General features: G+C 49.0%; 1 long non-coding RNA gene across 1 annotated transcript in view; it reads left to right on the forward strand.

Annotated features, from left to right (window-relative positions):
• The first annotated feature begins 3,299 nt into the window (after nt 1-3,299).
• The window catches only part of LOC139356894 (uncharacterized), an 82,363-nt gene continuing 58,909 nt past the window's right edge, over nt 3,300-26,753 (forward strand). Inside the window, exon 1 of the long non-coding RNA XR_011609405.1 lies at nt 3,300-3,392. This is a non-coding gene — a long non-coding RNA (uncharacterized lncRNA). The remainder of the gene's footprint in view (nt 3,393-26,753) is intronic.

Genomic DNA, 26,753 nt, shown 5'->3' on the forward strand with positions numbered 1-26,753 from the left:
GCTCCCGAATCTTTACGCGTGTGCTCCGTGCAGTCACCTCACGGGCTCCTCAGGAACGGAGACAGTGTCTTACGCGGGTCAGAATGCTCTTCTCTGTCCACTGAATAGTCCAACACGGAAGCATTCCTCTGTGGTTATTTATGCTTTGTTACGTAGAACTGGAATAAAGAAAAAGTGAATTTAGACATTACAGCCATCAGGTTGAAGCTAGGTAATTGCATTAGGGAATTAAATGAAAGCATTTGAGCTTCTCGAGCTCTAATTCCACATCTTCTTATCTCCATCACCCCATAGCCAGTGTCTAACACAGCTCTTGGTCTAGGAGTTTCTTGATAAATGCTTATTGAATTGAACGGGACTGAGCTTAACATTCCCACCCAGAGTTAGAAGCCAGTCCCTGAGCAAATTGCATTTCGAACGTGAATTCGATGTTACTGTGGTAAGGGGTGTCCTACATGTCATAATTCCTAGTCAATATCGGGTATTTAGTCAAATAGACTCAAGTATAGAGAGGCATGGCCCATCAGGTGAAAGGGCAAGGCACAGTGCTTTAGGTCCAAGTCCCCAATATCAACTATGAAAATAAAACATTGTCACCTCCAATTACAGCCCTGTCCTCAGCTGGTCCCTGTTTACGCTACCAATTATAAACAGCTTGAACTTGCTGTCCTGAGAGGCAACACACCCTCCATTCTCTCTGCAGTGCGACTGCCTTGGTGGATGGAAGATGCCCCTCCTTCCTCCCTCCCCCGTCCTCTTTCCCTCCCTCTCCCCTCCTCTCTCCCTCCCTCCCCCCTCCTTCTTCCTGTCTTCTCTCACCTTTCTCCCCCAACCTTCTCTCCTGGGCGAGGGGCAGAAGAGAAGACACCTCCGGAATCTTCTGCTTCATCCAAGCAGCTTGGGGGCAGCATCAAGTGCTACAATTTGGCTGCCCCAGCAGGTGCCTCAGGGCAGCCTTTCTAATGGGAATCCTGGAATCGTGTCTTTCCTTAATGTGTCCTAAAGGCTGGAGGACATGAAGTGAAACAATGCTCCATGCTCAGTGCTGCGATTTTGTGTATTTATTGGACTTACTTTGAAATTAAACTAAATGATACCCAAGGTAGAGCATTAAAAAAAAAAGGAAAAAACAGGCTATGGTGTTTGAAAAACAAACAAAGCCATTTGGTTTGTTAGTTTGTTCTTAGACCTTCACAGGCTCCTAGGTCACACGTTTCAGTTTCTCAGCGAGTGACATTCTCTGCAGAAGCCGTGTCAGTCTCTTGTTTGATGATGTCAGCCACAGCAGAAAGAAGCACTCAGTAGGCCTCGTGCTCAGCACCTTGGCGTGAGCTCCTGCCGTCTTCTGTTCATGCTCATCACAGCTCTGTGCAGTGGGCGTCCTCCTGATCCATGTGGGAGGGTAGAGGATGGAAGTGGAAGGGTGAGTGACGGCAGGATCACATGAGGGATCTCTCCCGAGGTAGAGAGGGGAACCGGCCCAGGACCTCAGTGCCCATCGCGTCCTTCCTCCTCCTCCTATGCTTCTCTGTGACTGTTTGACTGAGGCTGCAGGGACAGACGTGAGTATGTGCAGAGTGTGTGTGCACTCCTGGGGTGTGTGCTCATATTGGCTGGGAGGGATGTGAGCGTGTACAGAGCATGTGTGCACACCTTGGGGGTATGTTCTGGCATTGGCAGGGACAGATGTGAGCATGTACAGAATGTGTGTGCACACCTTGGGGATGTGTGCTGGCGTTGGCAGGGACAGATGTGTACAGAGCGTGTGTGCACACCTCGGGGGTGTGTGCTGTCGTTGGCATGGACAGACTTGAGCACGTACACAATGTGTGTGCACACCTTGGGGATATGTGGTGGCATTGGCAGGGACAGATGTGTACAGAGCGTGTGTGCACATCTCGGGGTTGTTTGTTGGTGTTGGCACAGACAGACGTGAGCGTGTACAGAGAGTGTGTGCACACCTGGGAGTGTTTGCTGGTGCTGGCACGGACAGACATGAGCGTGTACAGAGCGTGTGTGCTCACCTGGGGGTGTGTGCTTATGTTGTTTTGTAAGCGGCAAATACGTGGCCCGTTGCCTAGGGTGGCCCTGCGCCCGTGCTGAGTCCAACGGTGGCCCTCGGGTTGGGGCCTCCATCTCCCCAGACAGCACTCGAGTGTCTTGAGGGTTCAGATTCTTCCTCTCCGGGTACTTGGGCCTCCTCAGGACCAAGCATCAGAACCAGCCAACTGCAAACTACAAGAACGTTCAAATGCATCTTCAGTAGGAAAAACAAAAGCAATTGGAATAATTTTCCAACATGACCCCGTGGTTAAGCCGTTAGATGCTCCAGCCAACAGATTGAGTCACTTTAAAATTCACACCAATTAAAATGGTTGTGAGAGTTGCAGAGCTTTACCACTAAACCTTGAAATAATTGAAGCGTTCTGCTCTGCTTGCTTACAAACTAGGGTTGAAGATAACTTTCCGTTCAAAGTAGCAACCTTCTAAATCCAGCTTAGATGCGAGGCTCCCACTGACACAGGAAGAGACAGTGGCCCTTGTTTATTCTCCTGTGTTCAGATACTTTGTCATTTTTTCTTTGTATCCTGATCATCACTTCTGCTTTTCCAATTCAAACTAAAGGGAGTTTAGTTCTGTTTTAGGGAAGCTGTGGTTAGTGGTCTCTTTTCATGGTTTGCTTAATCTCTTCAGTTTGGTGCTTACATTTACCCAAATGGACTTTTCTTTAGTAAGACGGTGCCGTAGCCCAGGGCTTCTCCTTCCATATCTGCTCCCCAGGAGGCCCCCTAGGAATGGGAGCTGGAGATCTAGCCCCTCTCCGTGTGCCGTTTTCTTTGAGTCCAATGTAGGTTTGGCTCAGAGAAGAAAACAGGCCTCCGGGTTGGGTGCCTCTGACTGCTTGCTTGTGAAATGTTTAATGATAATGTGCCTTCCAAACTAATTTTACACATTGATAGTTGTAGCTTGAAGTATCGCTGCAGTCATAAGAATAAGAAACACTCCCATAAAGTAGATAAACAGAAAAAAGCCATAAAAGTTTAATAAAGGGCAAATAAAATGGTGTTGTAAGAAAGTACAGTGGGAAATGCTCTCAGTCCACCCAGATCGGCTGTGGAGTCCTCCTGTAAATACATTCAGCTACGTGTGGCCCTGATCACAATCACTACTGTGAATCGTGATCCAGAATGTTCTTGGGGGCGGATGCCTGGACTGTGCCAGCAGCTGAGTCTGATTGGGCGTCACGGCGGTGATGTGCTTAGCGCGGCCAGCTGGGCTGAGGGGTGGCCACCCGTGCACTCGCCACGTGCAGCCACTATTCTGGTGATGGAGTTGCACGCTTCACGGCTTGTCCAACTGGGCTCCTTAAAGTACCGGGAACCCAACCGCAGGTGGGTGCCTCCCGACATGGGAGCTTTCTTTTTTATCCAGGGCCCTCTGGCGCTGCAGACCCCAGCCACCGGTCCCTGAGCCCACGGGGAGGCACCACAGGACTCCACTGGGCCATGGAGGTCCCCGAGCAGGTGGTCACTCGTTGCTTATGAAGTGGTCCATGGCCTGTGAGTTTATTCCTGGGGTCTGTGTGGGCGAGGGTAACCAGTTCACAGCTGGGCACTTACCCCTTACAAAGGTGACACTAGTTGAAGTGGAATCTATATTAGCTCATACAGGAGTACGTGAGGAGCTAGGAGGGTGGGGAGGCATGGCCCTAGCGTTAGAGTCTGGGCTCCTGACGTTCTGTGTCTTCCTGTTGAGGGGCCGTCAGGGCCGCTGTGGGTCCTGAAGACAGTGGGTGCCATATGGACCATGGGGTGCGGAAGCCTCTAGAGGCTGTGGGAGGCAAGGAGACGGTCGCTTCCCCAGAGCCAGCCCTGCCGACACCTCGATGTTAGGTGGTGGGACCTGTTTTGGACTCCAGCTTCCAGAAATGTGAGAAAATAAGTCAGTGTTTAGGGCGCTAAATTTGGGGTGATTTAGTGGAGAAATAGAAAACTAGTCCACGAAGGTGCACGCATTGAAACGTGCTCTGTCCAGGTGTTCACAGTGGCGTGAGGGGGATGGCACCAGGGTTCTGGGAACCGTGCAGTTTTACTGAAGGAAGGGAGCTCGCTATGCCTTTCCTCATGTAACTGAAGGTATGTATGCCTGCCACACCACCCAGGAGACAGGGACTAGAATTCTGACTTTATTTCTTATGGGAACCAAGCCACAGTCAGAACACGGTGAGGGCTGAAATGAGCTTCCTGCAGCCTGAACTGGGAAGAGGAATGGCAAGTAGTTTGTGTTTTTCTACACAGACCTGTCCTTTCAAGTTTTAAGTTCTGGAAAAAGGGAGAAGCCAGACACACCTCGGCGAGGGAGAGTGTTTCTGGAGGTGGTGCGGCTTCAGCCTGAACGTGGCCATGTGGCTGGGAGGCTCAGAAACTGTCCTCCAAGGGCACTCATCTGTTCCTTATTGCACTAATACCTCATTTATAGAAATCCACAGAAATTCCAGAGCAGTGCGGGAGGCCTCTGGTCTGGATGGGTTTGTGTGGACCGAGGGCACGGGGTGTTGTCCCAAGTGCTTATCCTGATCTGACAGAGGCTCTGTTCCCAAATAATTCCACAGTTTCAGAGGATATGTGTGGGGGATAGTGTTTTAACTTTGTTGCATATAAAGGAAACAAAGTATGTCTTGAGGGTCCAAAAATCCATTTAGTAGTCATGGCTGTAAACTCACACATGGGGCTTTGGGATGGAGTGAAAAGCACCGTCACCTGGCGTGGACGCTGCGTGGTATTTTTAGTGTGGTGGCTTGCTCGTGCCTTGAGCTCCATCTGCGGTGTGAGCAACAGCTGTGCAGTTGAGAGATGTGGGCAGGTCAGCTTGCTCCTCCAGGTGCATGCAGGCATCCGGGTGAGGGGCCTGGGATGAGGCCACGTCAATGGCAAGGAGCTTGGTTGTGTCAGCAGATATGTCTGCCTCTACAGTCCCGCAAGCCAGCCAGAACCCAGTTTTCCTTTGGTCATCTAATGCCAGAAAAAAAACTGTTTCTTAGAGATTCTCATAATTTATATTAATGAACCATTTGACCATACCTAAAATGTTATAAATGCATGAGGCTTTACAACTTGGCAGATATGTAACTCACATGTTATGATTGAATCAAACTGTTGAAGATACTTGTTTCACTTGAAGGTTTTTAGCATTTTATGCACAAACCAAATGCCAATAGCATTTTGAAAGAGTGTTTTGGAATTTTAAACAGAGTGAGACAGTACTGGGTCTCCGGGATGCTGGTGAGGTGGACGTGACCTCAAGCTCTTGGAGCTTGCAAGCAAGCAGGATTCCTAAATTGTCACACCTGCAGTGCTGGAAGTCAAAGTGGATTTCTGTAAACGAGGTATTAGTGCAATAAGGAACAGACGAGTGCCCTTGGAGGGCAGTTTCTGAGCCTCCCAGACACCCCAGGGGGAAGTAGGGGAGGGGTGCAGTTACCCACCAGAACCTGGACGGTGGAGCCGGGTTTGCAGGTGGCTCTACGTGGCAGGTCATTACGTGCAATAAGGAACAAGTGAGCGCCCTTGAGGGCGGTTTCTCAGCCCTCTTGGGAACCGCAAGTGGAAGAAGACCCAAGGTGGGGGGTGGGGGGTCAGTTATTCCCTGGAGCCTGGATGGTGGCGCCGGGTTTGCTGGTGGTCCTGCGTGGCAGGTCATTACGTGCAATAAGGAACAGGTGAGTGCCCTTGAAGGCAATTTCAGAACTGCAATCTCGGCCTGCTTCAGAACTGCAAATGGAAGACGTCCCAAAGTGGGGGGGGTGATGGTCAGTTATCCAGTGGGACCGCGTTTGCTGGTGGCCGCTGCATGGCAGGTCACTGCGTGGAGTGATGGGAGGTGAGTGGAGTGGGAATGGAGGACGCACCCTCCACAGCTACTTCTGGGAGTTGACTCTGGTAGCAAAGGGGGCATAGAGGGATTCCCATCAGGGGCAACACGGCTGGTGTCCCACGTGTACTGGACGCCGAGGTGTGGCTATATGTGATCTCAGTCTCCACAGTCACCCTGGGACGTGGGTTCAGTTACCTTTCCATTTCTCATTTGAGAAATCTCACAGGCTCACATCACAGCTGGGTGGGTTAGAACTCATGTCTCAGGCAGGACGTTGGTCCCAGAGCCCAGCTCTTACCCCACCTGCTCTTTTCAGTCCACCAATCTTGAGAGGGGTGTGTGGTGGTGGTGATGGGCGGCTGAGAAACCAAAACAGTAGAAGGGGGGGGGCAGGAAATAAACCAGGCAGGAGACACAGGCAGTGCTTGGGAGGTCTGCGTGGGGTCTGGGTGTGGGGGGGCACCTCTGGGCCTGTGAACCCCATTCTGTGCTCCTGGCTTGCCCAACCTTGGCCCTCAGCCACATGCTGCACACTTTAGGTGAAATCTCAGTCCCTCGCATGGTGTGGGCATCTTTTCTCCCTGGCTTTGCCTCTCCTTAAATCACGGAGTCTCAGTGGGGGTGGCAGGGTGGTTGGTGGTCCCTGTAATTTGCCTTCCACCTCCCCATCCTTGTCCTATCTGGCCTGTTACCTGAATCTGTCTCTTCAGAGCCTGCAAATGAGTGGAGGCCACGGCAGCCTCTCACTGACCGGCCTCTCAAACTTGTTTATTCATCAGAGTTGTGTTAAATGCTGATTCCTAGGCACCCCATTAGACTCTACGCCTGCCTGGCATGGGTACTTTGAGGAAAGTACAGAGGGTTGTTGGGCTGTTGCAGGAGGGAATTTGCATTTGCAGAATGTCCACTGTGGTCCTTCCAGCACTCTCCACACACACGTGGCATTAAGCCTGGAAGGACCTCTAGGTGCTGTGCTGGTGAGGAAGCCTCAGCTGGACGAGGGGCTGCTGGGGCTCGGACTTGATTCCTGGGCTGGGGGCTGCGGGCTTGTTCTCTTCAGTGGGCCTGCTGATGGGATGCCCTGGGAAGTCCTGCTGTGCACTCGGGGGAAGGTGCAGAGACAGGCTCAGGGAATACAGACCATGAATTTAAAAATTCCTACTGGAAAATCTTTTATGAGCAAATTTGCATCTGACTGAAGAAAATCATTGCTTGAATAGTTTATTTACAAAATTGATCCTATGAACAAACAGATTAAAGTTATCATTCATGCCTTGTCTATAATGTAAATAGGAGCTATTACCACAACCTAAATTAGCTTTACATTTTGTATCAGATTGCAGTCCAGATTACAAACGGCTGCTTGATAATCTAATTGAGAAAATGGAGGAATTTAGTACTTGGAACCCAGAGTGAAGAGAACAGAATTGCTTTGATTTCTCAAAAGTGTGTGACTGAGGGGGTGACCTGGGGTGAAGAGAAGTGGGTGGAGTCATTACCCTGGAGGAGATCATCTGCCCCAGCCTTTCTCAGCTGTCTTCTCAATAAAACAAAGGGGCGATAAATGGAAAAATTCAGCACTGAGTTCGTCTATGCCCTGAGCTTCTCATACGGTCATTAATGTGACCGGGCTATATCTGTGAAGCCTCCATAGAGGCACAAAGGAATTAGGCTAGAGTAAGGCAGCCAGCGGCCTCTGGCGTTTGGACCGCGTGTCATTTCCTAAAGCCCTTTTGGGTGAAATGACAGTCGCAATGTCTGTTCGGAGGAGTGTAATCTCACATATGAGATGCAGAATTTAAACACCAAAGCCAGGAAGCTTGGTGGGAGTGGCTGTCTTCCAAGTGCTTTTCTGTGCTGCCGTGGACGAGGCCTGGATGTGTCATCTGTTGGTGAGATCCACTGGTGAAGGGGCTAAGCAAACCCTGGGGGGTGGGGGGGTGGTGTGTGAAGTTACATCTTTTCTGGCATCCCAAGTAAATACATATTGTAAAACTTGTGAATTTGACCCTGACCCTAACCCTGAGTGTTGAAGTCTGGTGCAGTGTCTTGAGCCCTCTTCTGCATTGAGGATGAGTGACTGTAAATGACCGATTCCTCAGTGGTGAAGGTTCAAATTTAGCTTCCCTGAGGAAGCCAGACCTCAGTCACACGTATCTCCATTGTAAACACTGCGGCCCCTAGGCAGGTGGCTGCAAGTTTCCAGGCCCTCCTTGGAGAAGCAGCCATGCGGTGCTTGGTGATTTGACAACATCAGCTACCTTCTGTCTTCTGTCTAATCACGGTACTAAATGATTCTCCTACAAGGAAATGGATCTGATTTCTTCCCCAATCGTTGGAAGAAGCAGCCTGCCTAGGGACTGCACCATCCTCTGCACTTTCACAGCGAAGCTTGTGTCTGTCTCTGAGGAGTGTCACGTGTGTCGTGGGAATCGCGGGAATTGCCTCAATTCTTGCTTTTGAGGGCTCGGGCAGCTCTGCCTGTTTCACCTGGGATGAGCAGCGGGTGGTCTCTGGCTGCTGTGGGACTAGGGCTTGGGGTGCCTCATCACATCCGGTGGCCTATCCAGGTGGGCATCATTGTCTTTTGCCTGTTGGCTGAGGCAGCTGTGATGCCATGGGAGTCATGCTTGTGTCAGGGCCAACCCAGTTCTTCCCATGCACACCTCTCCTGCTGGAGTGCCTGTCCTTATGATGACGTGTTGAATTAGCGTGGAGAATGGAGAGAGGCTCTGGGCCTCTCCTTCCCATTCTTACTCCCTGGAGCTGTGATGCCCGACAAGGGAGCCCATAACCTGAGACTCCTTTAATTAGAATAAAGATTTGATTACATAGTTAATCACACTGGAAAAGAACTTTACAGGTTCAATTCCAGATTCAGCCCTTTGGGTCTAGTGGCCACGTTTCAGGGTTCAGCAGCTGTAGGTGGCTGTTGCCTTTGAGTTGGCTGAGCAGATTGGGACGTTTCCAGTTCAGCCGGCAGTTCTCTTGCATGGCTCTGCCTGTGGTGAGGGCACCTCAGCTGGAGACCCTTGTGGGGATCCCTTAGGCATCTGGCTGCAGCCAGGCTGCACGGTTCCTGTGCCCCGGGTCCTCTGCAGGCCCAGATGGATCCCACCACAGAGCCAGCACTGCTAGACTTGTGGTACTGTGTGCAGACAGCAGAGGGGCAGGTCCAGGCCTTGCAGGGGCTGGGGTGACTGGCCTCTTTAGCCAGGCTCCTGTCTCCGAGTCTTCATGGGAAATGCATCCACCATCCACACCGTGCACCAGAGGAAAACTGCAGGCTTCTCTGTGGATGGTGAAGTGAGATCATGCAGAGTGACTAGGCTTGGGGTCCTGACCAGCGTGGAACCTGATGATACCTTTAGGTGGAACCTGACATGCCTCCGTGTGTACATGGCAAAGAGAATGCAGCGTTGTCAGCTTGAATCCAGATGTGCTTCCGTTTTGAGGTGGAAGGTTCTGGGAGTATTGACCGTTGGTGATTGTCCTCCGTGGAGGACTTTGAATGCAGGCACTGGTTTAGGATAACCCTGGTTTCCTGGTCCTGTATGTGGGCATCCCTGAATATCCCGGGCTGGAGGAAGGCAGGGCAGATGGGAGGGTGATAAGCGGTGAGGTGTTTTCAGCTGTGGGGAGTGATGCCATCAGATGGCCGAGATCAGGAGGGTGGTGGCCGGGGGACCAAAGCAGGGGTGCGTGGAAATGCCATGTTTCCTGGGGCTTGGGGAGGACCTGTTGAACTCTATTCCTGGGCAACAGTTCTTCCATTCTCAGGAATCTGTGCCATTGTAAATGAGTAGCAAATTCTGTAATTGCTCTAACTGCTTACTGTTAAGTCCCCATCCCAGTTACTGTGAATTAGCAACAGTGATAACAGCTTGCCTGGTCAAGCCTTGCCAAGAAAAACAGTGGAACTGGTTTTAGTTGCCTTGAGTTCCCTCCAAATCAGATTCCTTAGCGGCTTGTGTCCCCACAGCTGCTGCAGTTCCCCCTGGGCGTGGCAGGCACATTCCAGACATTCACATCTCAGTCAGATGCAGGTGTGCACATTATTTATAGAAAATCGCACTGTGCTGTGATTGGCTTGAGCTGACATTTTCTAGGTGGGAGGTGGAGGCCGAGGACCTGTGAGGGACTGTCCGAGTGTCCTCTCATTGGAGCAGGTGCACATCTGTTATTCAACAGTTCTAATGGGATGAAATTAGAAATATGAATTTTTAAAATTCACGTGTTATGAACTCTCTTCAGTGATTTCCTCTGAAATGAGAGACTATTGGCGGACAAGGCAGTCAGCCTGCAGCTCTCCTTAGAACTGTCCTAGACCTCGATGCCGTCCTATGGCCTCTTCCTGGGTGTGGGGTGCTCTGCTTGAAGCAAAATCAAAGAACGTGGTCAGTGTGCATCACTACTGCAGCCAGCTCAATGCACACCCACTGGGAGGGGGGCCGGACCACTTAACATTTTAAATGCTTTTAACATTAAACCAGCAAGTCAGCCAGTGCTTTCTGTAACCAAGCTGCCTGGCTCATGGGAACCTGACACTTTTTGGAAGAGAATACTTGTGTCTGTGGAGTGTCAATATTTGTCTCATTTCTTGAGACTTTGTTCAAAGTGATGAACGTGTGTAAATTAGGACATTTTTGTGTAAATTGGGCCACAGAGATCTCTAGGCACAGTCAGGGGAGTAAACGGTTGTGAAAGATGCCGCCTGATGTGAACCATGGCCAGGCACTTTGGAACCTGGGATCCCATCTCCAGCCTTTCAAAGGACATAGAGGAATATAAAATGCAGACGCGAGAGTTTATATTTTGGGCATCTCTGTTCTTTTGAAATCAAAGTGCAAAGAAAAAGTTTGCCTTGAGTTCTTGCCCCATACTTGTTTTTCTCCTGAGGTTTTAAAATTTTCTTAACTGTGCTTTTTTCTCCCCTGGTCCTTGGGGACCTTCTATCTTCATATCTTCTTAAAAGATATGGTTAAATTCAACACTGAAATTTAAAAACATGCTTTCATACTATTTTTCTTTTAACCGATGTATCTGACATTGGTGAAGAACTAAGTGGGTGTGTTGGTTTATTTTTACTTTTTTGTGAGAGTCTTGCTGTGGTGCCCAGGCTGGAATGCAGTGGCATGATCTTGGCTCACTGCAGCCTCACCTCCTGGTTCACGCCATTCTCCTGCCTCAGCCTCCTGAGTAGCTGGGATTGTAAGTGCTTGCCACCATGGCTGGTTCATTTTTGTATTAGTAAAGATGGGGTTTCAACATGTTGGTCAGGCTGGTCTTGAACTCCTGACCTCAGGTGATTCACTCACCTTGGCCTCCCAAAGTGCTGGGATTACAAGCAAGAGCCACCACACTCGGCCTGGGATATTCTTAATTGTAACTGTAATAGATCCCTTTAATAAAAACAAAACAGAACAACAACAACAAAAAAACCCAGCTGTCTGAAAAGTCCCAAAATTAAAGAGCTCACTTGGACACGGATTTGGACACCAGTGGAGTGGCCCAAAACAAACCATAGTTACATGGGCCATTCGGCCTGTTAGATCCTTAGGGTATTTGAAGTCGTGGGGATATTTGCATTTCTGCCTCTGGATATCATGCTAGTATGAATTCGACTAGTGTTTGAGGGCCAGGCTCAGATCTGGGAAAATGAGCCTCTGTCCTCATGGTTCTTCTCTTCTGTGTGTGTGTGTGTGTCTTAGGAAAATAGAAAGCATAAGAGAGTTTTTTTCAATTAACTGGGAAGATGGAAAAACAAGCTTAAGATGTTTACTTATTTAGAAGAAGGGAAGTGCAAGGAATACTCAGATTTGCTGCTGCAAAAAGAGGCCCCTGGCGGAGGCTGTTTCAGAGGTGGGATCTCTCTGAGAAAGGTGGTAAGAGGCAAATAGGATGCCCCATCTGGTTTACCAGAGATGGGGTAAGTTAGTATCCCCAAAACAGCCTCAGCATTCTGGAAAAGGCTTCAGAAAACCAGCTAGGGTGTGGGACCTTGTTGGCCGCTGGGTAGAAGGAAAACATTGCTGGTCCTGAGGACTGTACTGCTCAACTGCTATAAAGAGCTACTTGAGGCTGGGTAATAAGGAAAATAAGGTTTAATCGGCATACAGTTCTGTGGGCTGGACAGGCTTCTACATCTGGGGAAACTGACAATCAGGGTGGAAGGTGAAGGGGAGGCAGGTATGTCTTCACATGGCTGGAAGGGGAGAGAGTGAAGGGGAAGGTGCCATGCACCTCCAAACAACCAGATCTCAGGAGACCTATCATGAGGACAGCACGTGGAGGATTGTGCTAAACCAGTAGAAACCACCCCCATGAGTCAATCACCTCCCATCAGGGCCCACTTCCAACACAGAGTTACAGTTCAGCATGAGATTTGGGTGGGGACACACAGCCATACCATGTCAGGCTTCCCGTTTTTCTGCATGTGCTTGGCAAATGCTTCTGTCACTTGTTTTGGTTTTTGTTGATACATAATATATGTACATATTTTCAGAGTGCATGTGATATCTTGATTCATCCCTATATTGATCAAATCTGGGTACTTGGGATGTCTTTCACTTGAAATACTTTCTTTTCCTTGTGCTGGTAATGTTCAAGTTATTCTCTCCTAGCTGTTTTGAAATACACAGTAGATGACCCACTGCCATCCCCCTGCTGATTTATCAATAGTAGGTCTTGTGCTCCCGTTAGGCTGTGTGTTTGTGCCTGTTACCAGCCTCTGCCCATCCTGCTTATGAGTGGGCTCTGCTGGGCCCTGTTGGCCACCTACTCTTGGCCTCTATGAGATCTGCTCTCAGCTCCTGCTTATGAGTGAGAACATGCGCCGTTTCTTTGTTTGGCTCGTTTGCTTAACGTCATGTCCTCCAGCTCCATCCATGCTGTTGCGGATGACAGGGGTCTCCACTGTGGTGGAGTATTGCTCCTGTGTATGTTCAGGCCACATTCCCTTCATCCCCTGTTGATGGGCACTCAGGTGATTTCGGACCTTGGCTGCTGTGGATGGTGCTGCATTGAAGCCGGGAGCAGTCACTGGCTTTATACTCGGGGGACGTGAGCCACTTTGATGTTCTCAAGCATCCTATCCCCAAAATCCTCCATGGAATGCCGCATTCCTTTGTGCCCATGGTTTCCACTAGGATGAACCGCTGGGAAGGGACTTTGAGTGAACGTTTGGGTTTCTGTCTTTAACTGGTACCTGATGGCACTGACCAAGTAGGGGTCCCAGTGACCCTGGACACTGCCTCACATAAGGTCCAAAGATGCAGTTAGGTTCTTTTTTGAACTTTAAAAAAAAAAAAAAAAAAAAAAAAAGCTTTTGACCTGGTTAAGCTATAGCATTATCAGTGTTTTTCATATTGGAAAGATGTATATTTTATTTTCTAAGAAGGAAAAAAATCCTGTTAAATACTCTAACCACAGATTAAATCATGTCAAGGAAAGAGGTACTATTTTGGGGGAAAATCACCCCTTCATGTCAAAGATGAAGGAGATTACTTACATAGTTTGAGTTAATTATGAAATCTTAAGTGGTTTTGAGAAGACGAACTGTGGATGCTGCAAGACATGAGACTGAGGCTGATTTAATGTTAGTCAGCCCTGATAGAATGCGGCTATTTAAAGCTTGCTCCAGTATTGCTTGATAGATTGTAAGTTATTGTAAAGAGCTGTTTGATGCTTTTATTTTACAAAATATTGAGGAAAAGTTTGACAGCCAAGGAACAGCCTTCAACCAATTTCTTCCTAATTTCTATCACCAGAAAAATGTGTCCTGTTAATTCCAGAATTTACTTTTGGAAAGTTCCTGTAAGGAGAGCAGAGGTATTGGTGGTTGAATGGTGACTTGAATTTAGGTGAAGACCGTTAAATATTTCATAGTCATGTTTGTCTTGGTGGTTTTAGCAATTTTATATTAAATTTAGAACTGCGAGTCACACCAAATGTGTTCTTTTGCTTTTGTGATACTCCTTTGTTTGTATAACTATATGGTAAAGAATGATAAAATGTGTATAGGTTATTTTTTCTGTGTAGATATTAGGATTTTTAGGGGAACAAATTAATCATTCTAATAGACATTGTGCTGTATGTTGGGTCCTTTGCATTTTGAATCAGTATAATGAGGACCACTTGAAAGTATGTTTCTATACAAGATCTTTTATATACTGACTTGTGTTATACAAAATCCTTCATCCTCTAAGACTAAGCAATGGGTTGTAGGAGAGGTTTAATCCCCCATTAGGTCTATTCCAAATGCCCAGAATTGAATGCAAGTAACAATTATGCTTTTGAAGTGGGGTGTGTGTGGGGGCGGGGGGTGGACTCCTTTTGAGGTCATGGGAGGGAGGTAAAGCAAAGATCAGATTTGCTGAAGAACATTTGTGCATATTCTAGTGGAGAAGTCATATGACTTGACTGCACCTGCGTACTCTGATTTTGGTTTCATTAGTGTCCATAGCCACAAGCCTCAGCCGCCTCTGGGAACCACACTGAGGGGCTGTGGTGAGGGTTATTACAGAGTGGTGTGTCTTAGTGAATGGCACAAATGGCCTTGTGGGCCTACTTTGGGTTTGCTTGAACCTGTAGATTGTTAAAGTAATTTTAGTTTAACATTTTGAGGATTATAAATTGTGATTCTTGTCTAAGAAGATGTTTCTATTGTCTCTGAAGACAGGAGCCATAATACAGATGGTCCCTGGCTCACAATGGTTACATTTGTGAGTTTTTTTCTTTTTTTCAACCTTGTGATGGTGTGAACTAGTCACAGTCAGTGAATTGTTCGACCCGAGATGGGCTGCCTCTGGATGAACCCGTTGTAAGTTGAAACTATTATGTCAAATGCACTTTCTATTTAGGATATTTTCAGCTTACACTGGGTTTATTGGAACAGTTTCATCCCATGGTAAGTCAGGGAGCATATGTGCTCATAAAAGTAGAGACGATCTCATAGATACCATGAGATATAATGTCTCTGATGTTATCGAGATACGATGAAAACAATCAAGTGGGACTTGGAAGCCTTGGAGGGACTGACTCACATGGGTGGCTCCTGGAATGCAAACGTGGGCGCAACTGGCTTGTGGATGTGAGGTCTTTGCCTTCTGCTTAGTCCAGTGGGTTATCGGCTGCTCTCCAGGGCAGAGAGGTCCGGTGTTCCTGTGTTTAGGTGTTTGAGCTGCCTTAAGAGGCTAGGTCAGTTCTCACTGGTGTCTTCAGGGCTTTAGGCCTTCGGAACAAGCGGGAGGAAGCACGACTTTGGAGAGCTTTGGAAATCTCAACGGACTTCAGGGCCATCCCCTTGGCAGGAGAGAGCCCCACTGGAGGCGAGCAGGGTGCCCTTGCAGGCCTGTGCAGGGCCCAGGAATGTACGGACGTTGTGAGAGCCACAGGACACAGATCGGTCTTGGTTCACAACTGGTGTGATGGCCACGCAGCATCTCTGGCAGGTACATGAATGCGGGGACTTGGGTTTTGGGGTGTGTGTCCTGGTTGCCTAGTTGCTTGGAAGACCCCTATTCAGACCCCAGCCTGAGTTACCGTGACAGGCCTCCCGTTTCACAGGCCACAAGGAAGCCGTGGCGTCAGTCACTCGGTGCCCACCAGATGTCAGATGTGCGTGTGTATCTTCCCTGGTCTCAGAATGGGTCTTGTTTTGAGGTTATAGTAAACGTTCTTTAAGAGGGGTTTTTGGATTTTTTGTTTCCGAGGAGGCAGCAGGGAGAGCTTGAGCAGTGAGATCCCCTTCCCAACCAATGCGATTTCAGATCAGAGTAGGTAATTACGGCAGTGGAGCTGCGAGATCACCTTCCCAACCAATGAGAATTCAGATCACAGCAGGTAATTAGGGCAGCGGGGCGGGTGGCAGAACCCTGAACTGTGGCTGTTTCTGGTGTCTTGCCCCCGCGGACAGAGCGTGCTGGGGCCTCCCTAGTCCTCTGTGGGGTGGGTGGAGCGCATGAGCCGGGTGCTGCTGGGCCGTGGCTGGCTCCCCAGCCCGGGGTTTATGCAGGACTCCTTCTGAAGACAATTTGGAACCCAGAAAGCAGCACTGAGGAGAACAGGTTTGTGCGTTTCTGGATCCTTGGTGCTTCCCAGTCTCAGACACTGCGCAGGCTCTGAGGGGTCTCGCCAGGGAGACTTGCACAGTCGGCCCCGGGGTGGAGTGGGGCTGCAGCGGGTCTTGCAGGAGCCGGAAGGTGGGGGTGAGTGTCTCTCACAGGACCTTTCAAATGGGCCCAGCAGGATGCATCTGTGGAAATGGTGCCACCTAATGCTGGGCTGTGGCCAGCAGGACCTGAAAGGCTACAGCGGGCTGTGTTTCTGCTCTCTTGAGAGTCTCTGCACAGTTTTCCTTGATTTTTGTCTGTTTGGAGGACGCTTCCCCTTTTCTTGGGCTTTCCTAGCCTTCTGAGCTTCCTTGTTAAGTATGACAAAGCCCTGAGAGGGCATTTTTATGGCATAATTATGTTATCCTGGTGGCTGGGTAAATGACCTGCAAATGCGGGTGACTCAATAGCTCTGAGGGTGTTCACTATCCAAGACAGAGGTGGGAAGGAAATGTTCAGGCAGGCGTCAGAGGATCTGTTCTCTGCTTTACACTGGGGCCCTGGTTCCCTGACAGTCTTCACACTCCATCCAAAATGGGGATAATGAAGTCTCACGGATTCGGCGTCAGCTGAGAGCTGCCTCCAGCACAGTCCTGTGTGAGTAACAGTTTGTATGTTTGGTGCGAAGGGCGGGCGTCATTTGATCTTATTTGTGGTGGTGCTTATTGGTGGCTTTTCCGTAAGGAATTTAGACTTTATTAGCTTTGGCAAGGGAATCCTGAGTGATAAATTGGAAGAATGTTTCAGGAAATTCTGGAACCTGCAGTGAATCTGGAATCTGTTTGAAATTGAGATTTGGATTCTCATGATTTCCTAATGCTACCCCAAAACCCAGTAGCTGAGACAGTCGTAGAGCTTCAGTTGTGCTGCCCCAGTTCCCCATTTTAAAAGGAACACGTTGCTTTCATCTAGAATGTTCTGAGCTCTGAGTGCTGCCGGCGGAGTGACCAGCCCTCTGCATCAGAGGGGAAGCCAGGGCTGCGCTCACGACGTCGCAGCAGCTGGGAGCTGACCCTGGACCTCAGGCACGTGTGCTGCTGACCATTTTCTGTAAACTCCAACGGTGCAGTGGTCTCCTTGGCGCTTTACAGTCTTCTGAAGCTTTTGAGGTGTCTGCACCTTACAGATTTTTCCGAAGTAGACGGCCTTTTCCCACACCCTTGTGCTGAGTTTTGTCAGAGGCTGGTGTGTGGGAAGCACCACACCCACATTCTGACAGGGCAGACTCTGGTGCCCAACTGAGGTCAGAGTGGAAATTTGTTTTTCCTTCCCTCCAGTCTGGTCCAGCTGCTCCCTGCTTGGCCAGAAGAAAATCATGCTTATCCAAGTCATAGGCAAACCCCCTAAGTCAAACATTTGTCTTTTTTCTTTATTATACCAGTTTAGTTTATATGTGAATGATAGATAGAGAAATGTCTTTTTAGAGGAAAATTAATTTCTTTAATCACAGAGAACTTTTTGGATTAAAAACTGCAATCAAGAGGCTATTTTGTAATAAGATCTAGTTAAATACTACAGTTGAAAGCTCCTTGTATTAGATCTTAAACTTGGGCCCGGTGTGTGTGTCAGCACGCTCGTGCTCATGAGGCCCGGCTCAGCTGTGAATTACAGGCACGGTACATACTTTCTGGTTGCTTTTTTGAAAGTCTTACTGCTTGGCCTCTCTGACTCAAATGTCGAGTTACATTGATTCTGTTCAGAATGATCATCCTTCTATCTAGGGTCCAGTCATCTTCCTCTTCTTTGTCTCCTACAGTACTGTGTATTTAATAGTCAAATATTTATAGGTTACAGGTGACTGATCTGTTCATTAGGAAAACAATGCCAATTTTTACATCATAATGGACTTATTGAATGATTATGTTAGTATAATGAAGTTTACATGGCAAAAGAGGCTTTACAATTGTGACTGTAACGGACAGGGAGATGGGGGAGGACCCTGGGTTGTCCAGGAGTGGTCCAGTGTCCTCACATGTGCCTTGATGAGAGGGAGTATGAGAGTCTGCCTCAGGAGGAGACCTGAGGATGAGATAGGGGCCAGAGGGCTGTGGGGCTGAGGGCAGGGGTGGGGCAGGGGCCAGAGGGGGATGCAGGGCTGAGGCCGGGACAGTGGTCGGAGGGGTGTGGGACTGTGAGCCAAGATGCATGGTGTGACCTCTATAAACTGGGAGACTCCAGGCAGGAACACAACCTACTGACCCCTTGACTTCAGCCCTGGGACTCCTGACTTCCTGGGCTGAGAGGAGGTTTGCATTTGTGGTAATTTGTTGCAGCAGCAATAGGAAGTTAATGCATTGTATCTGTTCTTCACCTCCAAACCTTTGAAAAGTAACCGTGTTGTATTGGCCTTTTGTGTGCCCTAAATTCTAATGAGATGGTTTGTAGAAAGTAATGGACACAAACGATGGCAGAACAGAAAGTTGGACAGAAGCAGTGTCTTCTGTGGTTCTGTAGTTTGGGTCTGTGAAGTTAGATTTCGGTCAGAGTGTGTGATTTTGTTCAGTGTATACCTGGAGTACTTGTTCAGAACTCCTGGGGGAGTGGTCTTTAACACTGTTAGGATTAAAACTTCAAGCACATCAGAGACAGAGTTCCTGAGTCAGTGTTAGGTGACCTTCGAATAAGAGTTGGCATGTAGAATCTGCCCACTTTACTAGTATGAAGCAGCAAAATCTTTTTTTTTTTTTTTTTTTTTTTTTTGAGATGGAGTCTCATTCTGTCACCCAGCCTGGAGTACAGTGGTGCGGTCTCGGCTCACTGCAACCTCCGCCGCCTGTGCTCAAGTGATTCTCCTGCCTCAGCCTCCAAATTGCATGATTTATTTTCCTGTTTTATATACTTAGTATATGAAAACTCTGCAAACTTTATTAATACAAATGACATGCCAGAACTTATGAGAATCCAGCATTTTCCCATGCAAATTAGTAGTGATGTGGAATTCTGGGCTGGTTTGGTTTTATAAGACGTAGCGGTGGATTCTTTGCCTAATTTCTGCGGAGCTAACAATTGTTAATCACCCAGCACTCTTACCTCCCCCAACAGCTCAGGTGAGGGGTGCTACCCCCGCTGTTGTGTTGACAGGTGAGAGACTGAGGCTTAGATGAGCAGGTGACATGTTACTGTCCAAACCCACCCACCCCGTAGTTTCCTGCCATGGCTCAGTTATCTTCCTGCAAGAAAGGATAGGTGCCCTGATGCTGGGTAGAATTCCTTGGGAACCCTTTCCATCCTCCAGGGAGTTCTTGCTTTATGGTGGTGGCTCACGGGGAGGCCTCTGGCCCACTGAGAATGTGATTCATATTGTAACATGACTGTCTCTCTGTCCGGCTGCTGTCGATTGGGTGATTTGTAAGCACATTTATTGCTCACAGTTCTGGAGGCTGGGAGGTCCAAGGTCAAGGCACCTGCAGATCTGGTGCCCCAGGGCCTGTGGCTCACAGATGGCAGCATCTCACCGGGTCTCGCGTGGCAGCAGGCATCTCATCAGGCCTCACGTTGTGGAGGAGCAGGAGGGCTCCTTCAGGCCTCCCAACAAGGACACCAACCCCAGTTCTGAGAGCGGGACCTCCCAAAGACCGTCCCCATCTCTTAGTTTCCCATTGGAGATGGTTTCAGCATGAGGTTTTGGGGACATTCAGGCCAGAGCCGTTGCTCTGCTGTGGTGTCAGGGCTGCCATGGCATCACTACTGCAGCAGAGCCACAGCCTCTCATCTGCATTTGCTGCAGGAGGAAGATGCAGGTGCCTGTGCAAGTTGGGGTTCAGTGCAAGAAGTGGAGACTCTCTGGGAGTCTTAGCAGGAGGAACCTAAGGGCTTTGAGAACTGACACCTTAGGACTGTAGTTTTCTTCAGACTGTTAAAACCTTGGTGTGTGGCAATACTGAACATTGCCTGAGCCTTGTGATCCTGTAAAACTGATGGTTAAGACATTCACCCTCCCCACAACTGCGCCCCCACTTTTACTGCAAGAAGCCCCTTCCCATGTGGCTTAGGCTGACTTTCGGATGACCATTTACCGAGGACAGGGCGAGACACAGGCCTTCAAATCCCCCTTCTCTGCCTTATAAGTGATTAGCTAAACTGCCTGTTCCCACTGATGAATCAGAACAAAACGCTTGTTAGCCACATCTTGGTTCCTCCTCTTCTCTCCTTACCCGAGCCTGAGGCCCCTCTGAGGAAACCTCTGATCCCCAATCAGCCACCCCATTCGCTTCCCCTACCGGTTCCTCCTGGCCTTGTTTCCCCTTCCCTGTGAAGGAGGGAGCAGTTCTGGCTGCTCTGAGATGCCGGCAGGCCTGCCGTTGGAGAGGTGGGCACCTCCCACCTTGAAATGGTTCTTCGTGGTGCGGTTGTGCCTAGGGGATTGGACTTGTCTTTGACTGTTGCCTTCCGCAGAGGACGGTTAGGGTGGGCAGGAAAGAATTCTCTGCTACAAGTCTGCATTTCAGGCTGTTTCCAGAAGTGGGAATTCTCATGCCCTGCAGTCTTGGAATGGATTTCGTTTCCCAGCTTCAGGTGGAGATGAAATTGAGTGAGGCAACCCAGCACATATCTGGAGCCAGGAACTAGAGCCGTTTTTAAAGTGGCAGTTTCTCTGTAAGATTACAAAAAAAAAAAAAAAAAAAAAAAAATGCACTCAGCACATTTCTTTCTTTCTCCCATGCATTTGGCCTTCTACAATGGGAATGGTGGTTTTTTGAAGCATGGATATAGTTTTAAATTTTGGAAACCTTAATGTAGCTTCTTAAAATGTTTGCCTGATTATCTGGAGATTTACTAAACCTTTGGAGTGGTAATAAGTTGATCTATATGACTCTGCTTTCTATGATGCAATGAAAGTACTATAATTAAAACCTCTGCAGTTGGGTTCAGCAGGCGATTGGCCAAAACAAATTCTGCCTTTTGGTTTTCTTGAACCAAACAAGGGAGTAGAGTGTAGGCTGAAGTGGCAAATTCATTTCAGAGCACTCCAGAGCCATCCACAATTGAGCAGCCTTCTCAGGTGAACGGGTAACGTGCCGTGAGTCTTTTTTTTTTTTTTTTTTTTTTGAGATGGAGTCTCCCTCTGTCGCCCAGGCTGGAGTGCAGTGGCCGGATCTCAGCTCACTGCAAGCTCCGCCTCCCGGGTTCACGCCATTCTCCTGCCTCAGCCTCCCGAGTAGCTGGGACTACAGGCGCCTGCCACCTCGCCCGGTTAGTTTTTTGTATTTTTTTGTAGAGATGGGGTTTAACCGTGTTAGCCAGGATGGTCTCGATCTCCTGACCTCGTGATCCACCCTTCTCGGCCTCCCAAAGTGCTGGGATTACAGGCTTAAGCCACCGCGCCCGGCCCGTGCAGTGAGTCTTGACAAGCCTGCCTACTGATGTGTGCACGTGACACCATGGAGCCACACCTAGGAAGATGTGGTTTTTGTAAGAAGCTTTGGAAATCCAAAGTTCAACTTAATTATCCGACTTTGTTACAGAAAAAGCTTTGACCAAGATGACCAAAGACCTGATTGTCTCATGGTCGAGACGTGGTTGTAAAATTGCCCTTACTTGGTGCCCATCAGTGTTGGTCCACAGTGATGCTCCTCCCACCTCACTGAATAGTTTGGAGACTGAAATGAGACTGTGAACATCTCCTTAAGGTGAAAAGGGCTCTGGGGCATCCAGGAATATCCGCACACCCGTGACCATTCCCCTTTAAGGTGGAAAGGATGGCTGGGTCATGCGGGAGCATCCGCACACCCGTGGCTGTCCTCTTTAAGGTGGAAAGGGCTGCTGGGGTGCCCAGCAATATCTGCACACCCGTGGCCATTGTGGCTGTCCCCCTTTCTGCTCAGTCACCTCTGGGTTCCCGCATTCAGGCTTTGGGACACTCATGAGCAGCTCATACCCCTGGGCTGGTGAGGATGTAGTGGGAGTTTGTTCTGAGGCTCTGTCACCGTCTGCCCTGTCATGAGCTGGGCAAGGCAGCGGCAGTGACCCCGGAGCAGTCTGGTTAGTGAGGGCTCCGGCAGGAAGTGCCGAGGCTTGAGGTGGCTCTGCCAGTCGTAACCAAATGTCTTTCCTCTTATTTCCACGATTCCTTCTAGTTCTGCGCCATGCACTGCGGAGTCTCTGTGTCTATAAATACACATTAATTACGATACAGGTGTCTCTTTCCCCTCTGGGGCTGGGCCTAGGTAGTGAAGTGCAAGACCCCCTTACTGCTGGATGCCCACCAGCACGAGGCACTGCCCGCCCTGCTGATGAATGCCTACAGCGAGTCCTGGAAGCTCCCTCCTGAGCACCTGGCCTGTTGACGGTGTACACGGGAGATAGATGAGCTCCCCTTGCCCCACCCTGAGCAGAGACTGAGGAGGTGGCGGCAGCGCTGTGCCCCATGGTGCATCCTCAGTGCGTGGAGGAAAAGTCTGTTCATGCTTAAAACAGCCCATCCTCTCAAAAGAAGGGTGACAACCACATTTACATCTGGAATCTTATAAAAGGGCCCATCTCTTTGAGAGAAGAACGTGGCATGTGTGTGTGTACCTCCTTTTTTTTTTTTTTTTTTTTTAAGACAGTCTCCCTCTGTCGCCCAGGCTGGAGTGAGTGCGGTGGTGTGATCTCAGCTCACTGCAAGCTCTGCCTCCCGGGTTCACACCATTCTCCTGCCTCAGCCTCCCTCCCGGGTAGCTGGGACTACAGGCGCCCGCCACTATGCCTGGCTAATTTTTGTACTTTTAGTAGAGACCGGATTTCACTGTGTTAGCCAGGATGGTCTCGATCTCCTGACCTCGTGATCCGCCCGCCTCGGCCTCCCAAAGTGCTGGGATTACAGGTGTGAGCCACTGCCCCGGGCCATATGTGTGTACTTCTTTACAAATCTTGCCCGACCTTTGCATTTAAAAATTATTGAAAAACTTAATGTACCTGACAAGAACTTTATAGGTTTCCTCAAGTAAAAATTTGGAAAAGTTAAGTGAACCCATAATGGATTTATTTCTATGAGTCCCACACTTGGATTTCAAAGGTGGGCAAAACATCTCAGTTCTTCAGCCTGATTTCCGTGGAATCGTGAAGAAAACGTGCTGAAGTTGCTGCGTGGATTTTGTTATGTGGTGGTGACAAGTGGGGCTGGTCATGAAACAACTGGAGCGATCCCTGTCCTTTCTGTGCTCCTGTTGGACACTAGGCACGTGCTTGGGTGTTTACTGTGTGTGTGGACAAGATAAGAACAGAATTTCCGGATGATCCACACGGTGGTATCTTCTCCCTTTTCTGTTAAAACGTGTCTTCTGTTGCTTCTACATAGACCAAGTATTTCTCTCTTGCCTGTCTACATAAACGCTGTTTAACAAAAACTGTATTGTAGACATGTGAAGCAGAATTCCACATTATAAAGCAGATAGAGATAACTGAGTATACTGTTTTGTGGAAGGAAGGTTTAAAATGATTTTTAGCTTTTTCCCTGAAAGAGGAAATAATTTTAAGTTTTTCCCTGAAATAGGGAAGAATGAAATGGGAAAATTTTTCCATTTAATTTTTAGATTATATTTAATTATTTGTTAGATTATTCATGTATTGCAAGGGAAAAAGGAACTACATCACCCCATGTACCCAAGTGAAAATTTAAAGGGTATGGGCAAATTGTTTGGAACTCCTTTAAATTTTTTTTTTTTTTTTTTTTTTTTGACAGTCTCACTCTGTTTCCCAAGCTGGGTGCAGTAGTGCAATGACAGCTCACTGCAACCCCAACCTTCAACCCCAGGCTCAAGTGATTCTCCTGCCTCAACCTCTCCAACTGCTGGAATTTACAGGCATGAACCACCACACACAGCTTATCACCTCTTGGAGACTAACTTTGAGTTTGGGCATTCAGTGAACTATATTTTGGTTAATTCCCAAAGTTTCTCACTGTTTATCTTTAATTTGCTAAAAATTTAAATGTATTGTGAAATGGATTAGATTTCCTTAGCATTCACGGATTCCCTGTTAATGGGGCAGAGACGTAGAAGGCGTTCGGACATCATCAGGGTTGCAGTTGAGTGCTTGCCCCGTACACACTGGAGCTCTGGGCTCTGTGGCCCCACGGGGGTCCTCTGTCCACTGAGGGGGCCGGGTTACCTGGAAAGTCCCTCCAGCCTCTGCAATTTTGCCCTTTTCAGGTTAACATCTCCTCGTTGTCCTAGACAGCATTGCCTTTCGTTCACTGACCCACGAGTGAACAGCTGGCCAGTGGCCAGGGCTGCTTCCTTCAGCTGGGAGGTGGTGATGTGATTTCACTTCTGTGGAGCTTGGTTCTTGGTGTATTAGGGGTTCAGTTGTATCTTGATTTTTAATCTGCACCTCTGAATTGCTCTTTTGATTGCAAAGAGATTGCTTGTTGGATTTGTTTCTGAATATTTCGTGGATAACAGGAGAACTTTGCTTATCTGTGTGTTCCTTTAATGTGTTTTTGCTGGGCATGTACATGGGTGTCTTAGCCCTTAGCCCACTTTCTGTGTGTGGTGGATTCATTCTAATCATTTATGTGAAGTCTCTCTTGTATTAAGGCCAGAGGACGTGGGGTGCTGTCTCCCTAAACTAGGGGGAAATGGCATTGTTCTGCCTTCCTCCCTGGGAACGCTGTGGTTTCCAGGTCTCTGGACTTGGCTCCCACACTGGGAGAGTGGCTGTGGCTTCTGGAGCTCGTTTTGTGTGGGACCGACTCCTTCACTTGCTTTATTCCCCGCTGTCTTTGCTACTTTATGACGAAGGGATGAGGGAGTTGGGCCCGGGGGCGAGGCCTGTGCCTGAAAGGCTCGATGCAGAAACTCCTCGTGGGAAGGATGTTCCCTGAGGGCAGCTTGGAGTCTTTTGCTACTTTTAATAGAGAAGTAACTATTCACATGGTTCTATTCTGCTAGTGATGTTTCAAAATAATTGGTGTAGAGTTACGAAGACGTCCGAGACACCCATGATCCACTCCGGGCCAATGCCAGGCATTGTGCTGAGATGCCTTCAGACCACATTCAGATGCCAAAGATTCTTGCTTGGTTATTCTCAAACTTATGAGAATCTAAAATACGGGCCATGGTGTGGGTTTTCTTTTGAGCCCCCGTGCCTTTGCTTTGCAGTTTGGGAATGAATGACTTCATCAAGGGGAAAGAATTTGAGGAAGGAGCCTCTGAAGCTAGGAGGGGGTGGGGAGGGGCGGGGGCAGAGGGAAAAGGAGTTGTAGGGGGAGGAGCCAGGCTGGGGCTAGGGCGTCTCCCCATGATGCTCCCCCACCCCTGGCGCGAGGCCCCAGGGAGGGACTGACTTTCCCACAGGAAATGTGTATGATTGCGTGTCTGTTTTGTGGGTTGGCCATTTGGATTGAGGGAATGTCCGTGTTGTGATTCTTTATTGATTCGAAGGTTGAAAAGGTTTGTGCTCAATACAGGGGTCTCTTAGTGCGATGGGAAACGTGATCACAGCCGCCTTCGGGGTGGGAAGTGTCCTCAGTGGTGGCCGATGCTGGCCTTCACCTCCCTGGGTGAGCTGCCTTCAGGGTGGGAAGGGAGGTCCTCTGTGGTGGCCGGTGCCGGCCTTCGCCTCCCCGGGTGAGTGCTGCCCCATCCCTGGCGTCTCCGACTCCTTGCCTGGCACCTTCCTCGTTGGAGGCCGTGATCCATCAACCTTGTCCATGCGTGTCCTGCAGACTAGTGCTGACTGCAGGTCCAGGGGTGGTCAGAGGAGGCCAGAGGAGGCCCTCGTGATGCAAAGCTAAACACTGAATGAATGCGCTGCTGAGTGCCTGAGCCGCGTCAGCCCAAGAGTCCGGGTAGGAGGGAACTGCGGGGTTGGAGGGAAGACTGGATAGATGGATGCTTTCCTTGGCCCCTGGGGGCATGGCCAGGTCCATGCTCAGACCCTCCTGGTTTCTCCCATAATTCCATAAATAGCAAGGGAAGGACTCGGGGCACCCAGGGACCTCATGGGTATAAGCTGTGTCCTCGCGTGTCCCCAGCTGTGGCCAGTGATGTTATCCTCTTTAACCTCAGGCTTATTTTGTATAAAAACACAAAGGGACAGAAGTAGTTCAAGGGCCTCTAAAGACTTACGTAATTGTTAATAGGCCTACTTTTATGATTTCTTATGTATTAAGAGCAAATCATGAAACAAACTCATTTCTGTTTGAAGAAATCTTTACTGTTCTCATTTTTGTGGAAAGCAACATTGATTCTTCGCTTAGTGAGAGCGTTAGTGCCCTCCTGCCCAGCGCCGCTGTCCTCGGCACACACCTCTGTCCACTGGTCTCCGTTCATCTTTCCGTTTAGAATTGTAGGAGGGGCGCTGGGATCTTAGGGCTAGAAAGAAACTCTGAAGACCACTTGTTTTAGGGGCAGCTTTTAGTCAGGGCTCTCCAGAGAGACAGCCAGCCAGCCACGTGTGCGTGTGTCTCCAGGGGAAGATTTGCTGCAGGGGCTACGGAGTCCAAGAAGTCCCAGGAGCCACAGCCTGCAAGCTGGGAGGGTGTGGCTTGAAGACTTGAGGAGCAGAGGGTGCAGATCCCACCTGGGTCTGAGGAGCTGAGACCCAGGAGCACGGGTGGCAGAAGACAGATGTCACTGGCCCATCAGCCAGACAGGTGGAGTGAGCCCAGTCTTCCCTGCCTTGCTGTTTTACTCGAGCCCTGGGTGGATAGGGTGGTGCCCCCAACACCGGCGAGGATGGGTCTCCACTCAGTCCAGAGGCAAACATGCATCTCACACAGAAATAATGCAGAACCAGCCATCTGGGAACCCAAGGCAGGCTCAGGTCGAGGCACAAAACCAA

Source organism: Macaca nemestrina, chromosome 10, assembly GCF_043159975.1.
Source record: "Macaca nemestrina isolate mMacNem1 chromosome 10, mMacNem.hap1, whole genome shotgun sequence".
In the NCBI taxonomy this organism is placed as follows: Eukaryota; Metazoa; Chordata; class Mammalia; order Primates; family Cercopithecidae; genus Macaca; species Macaca nemestrina.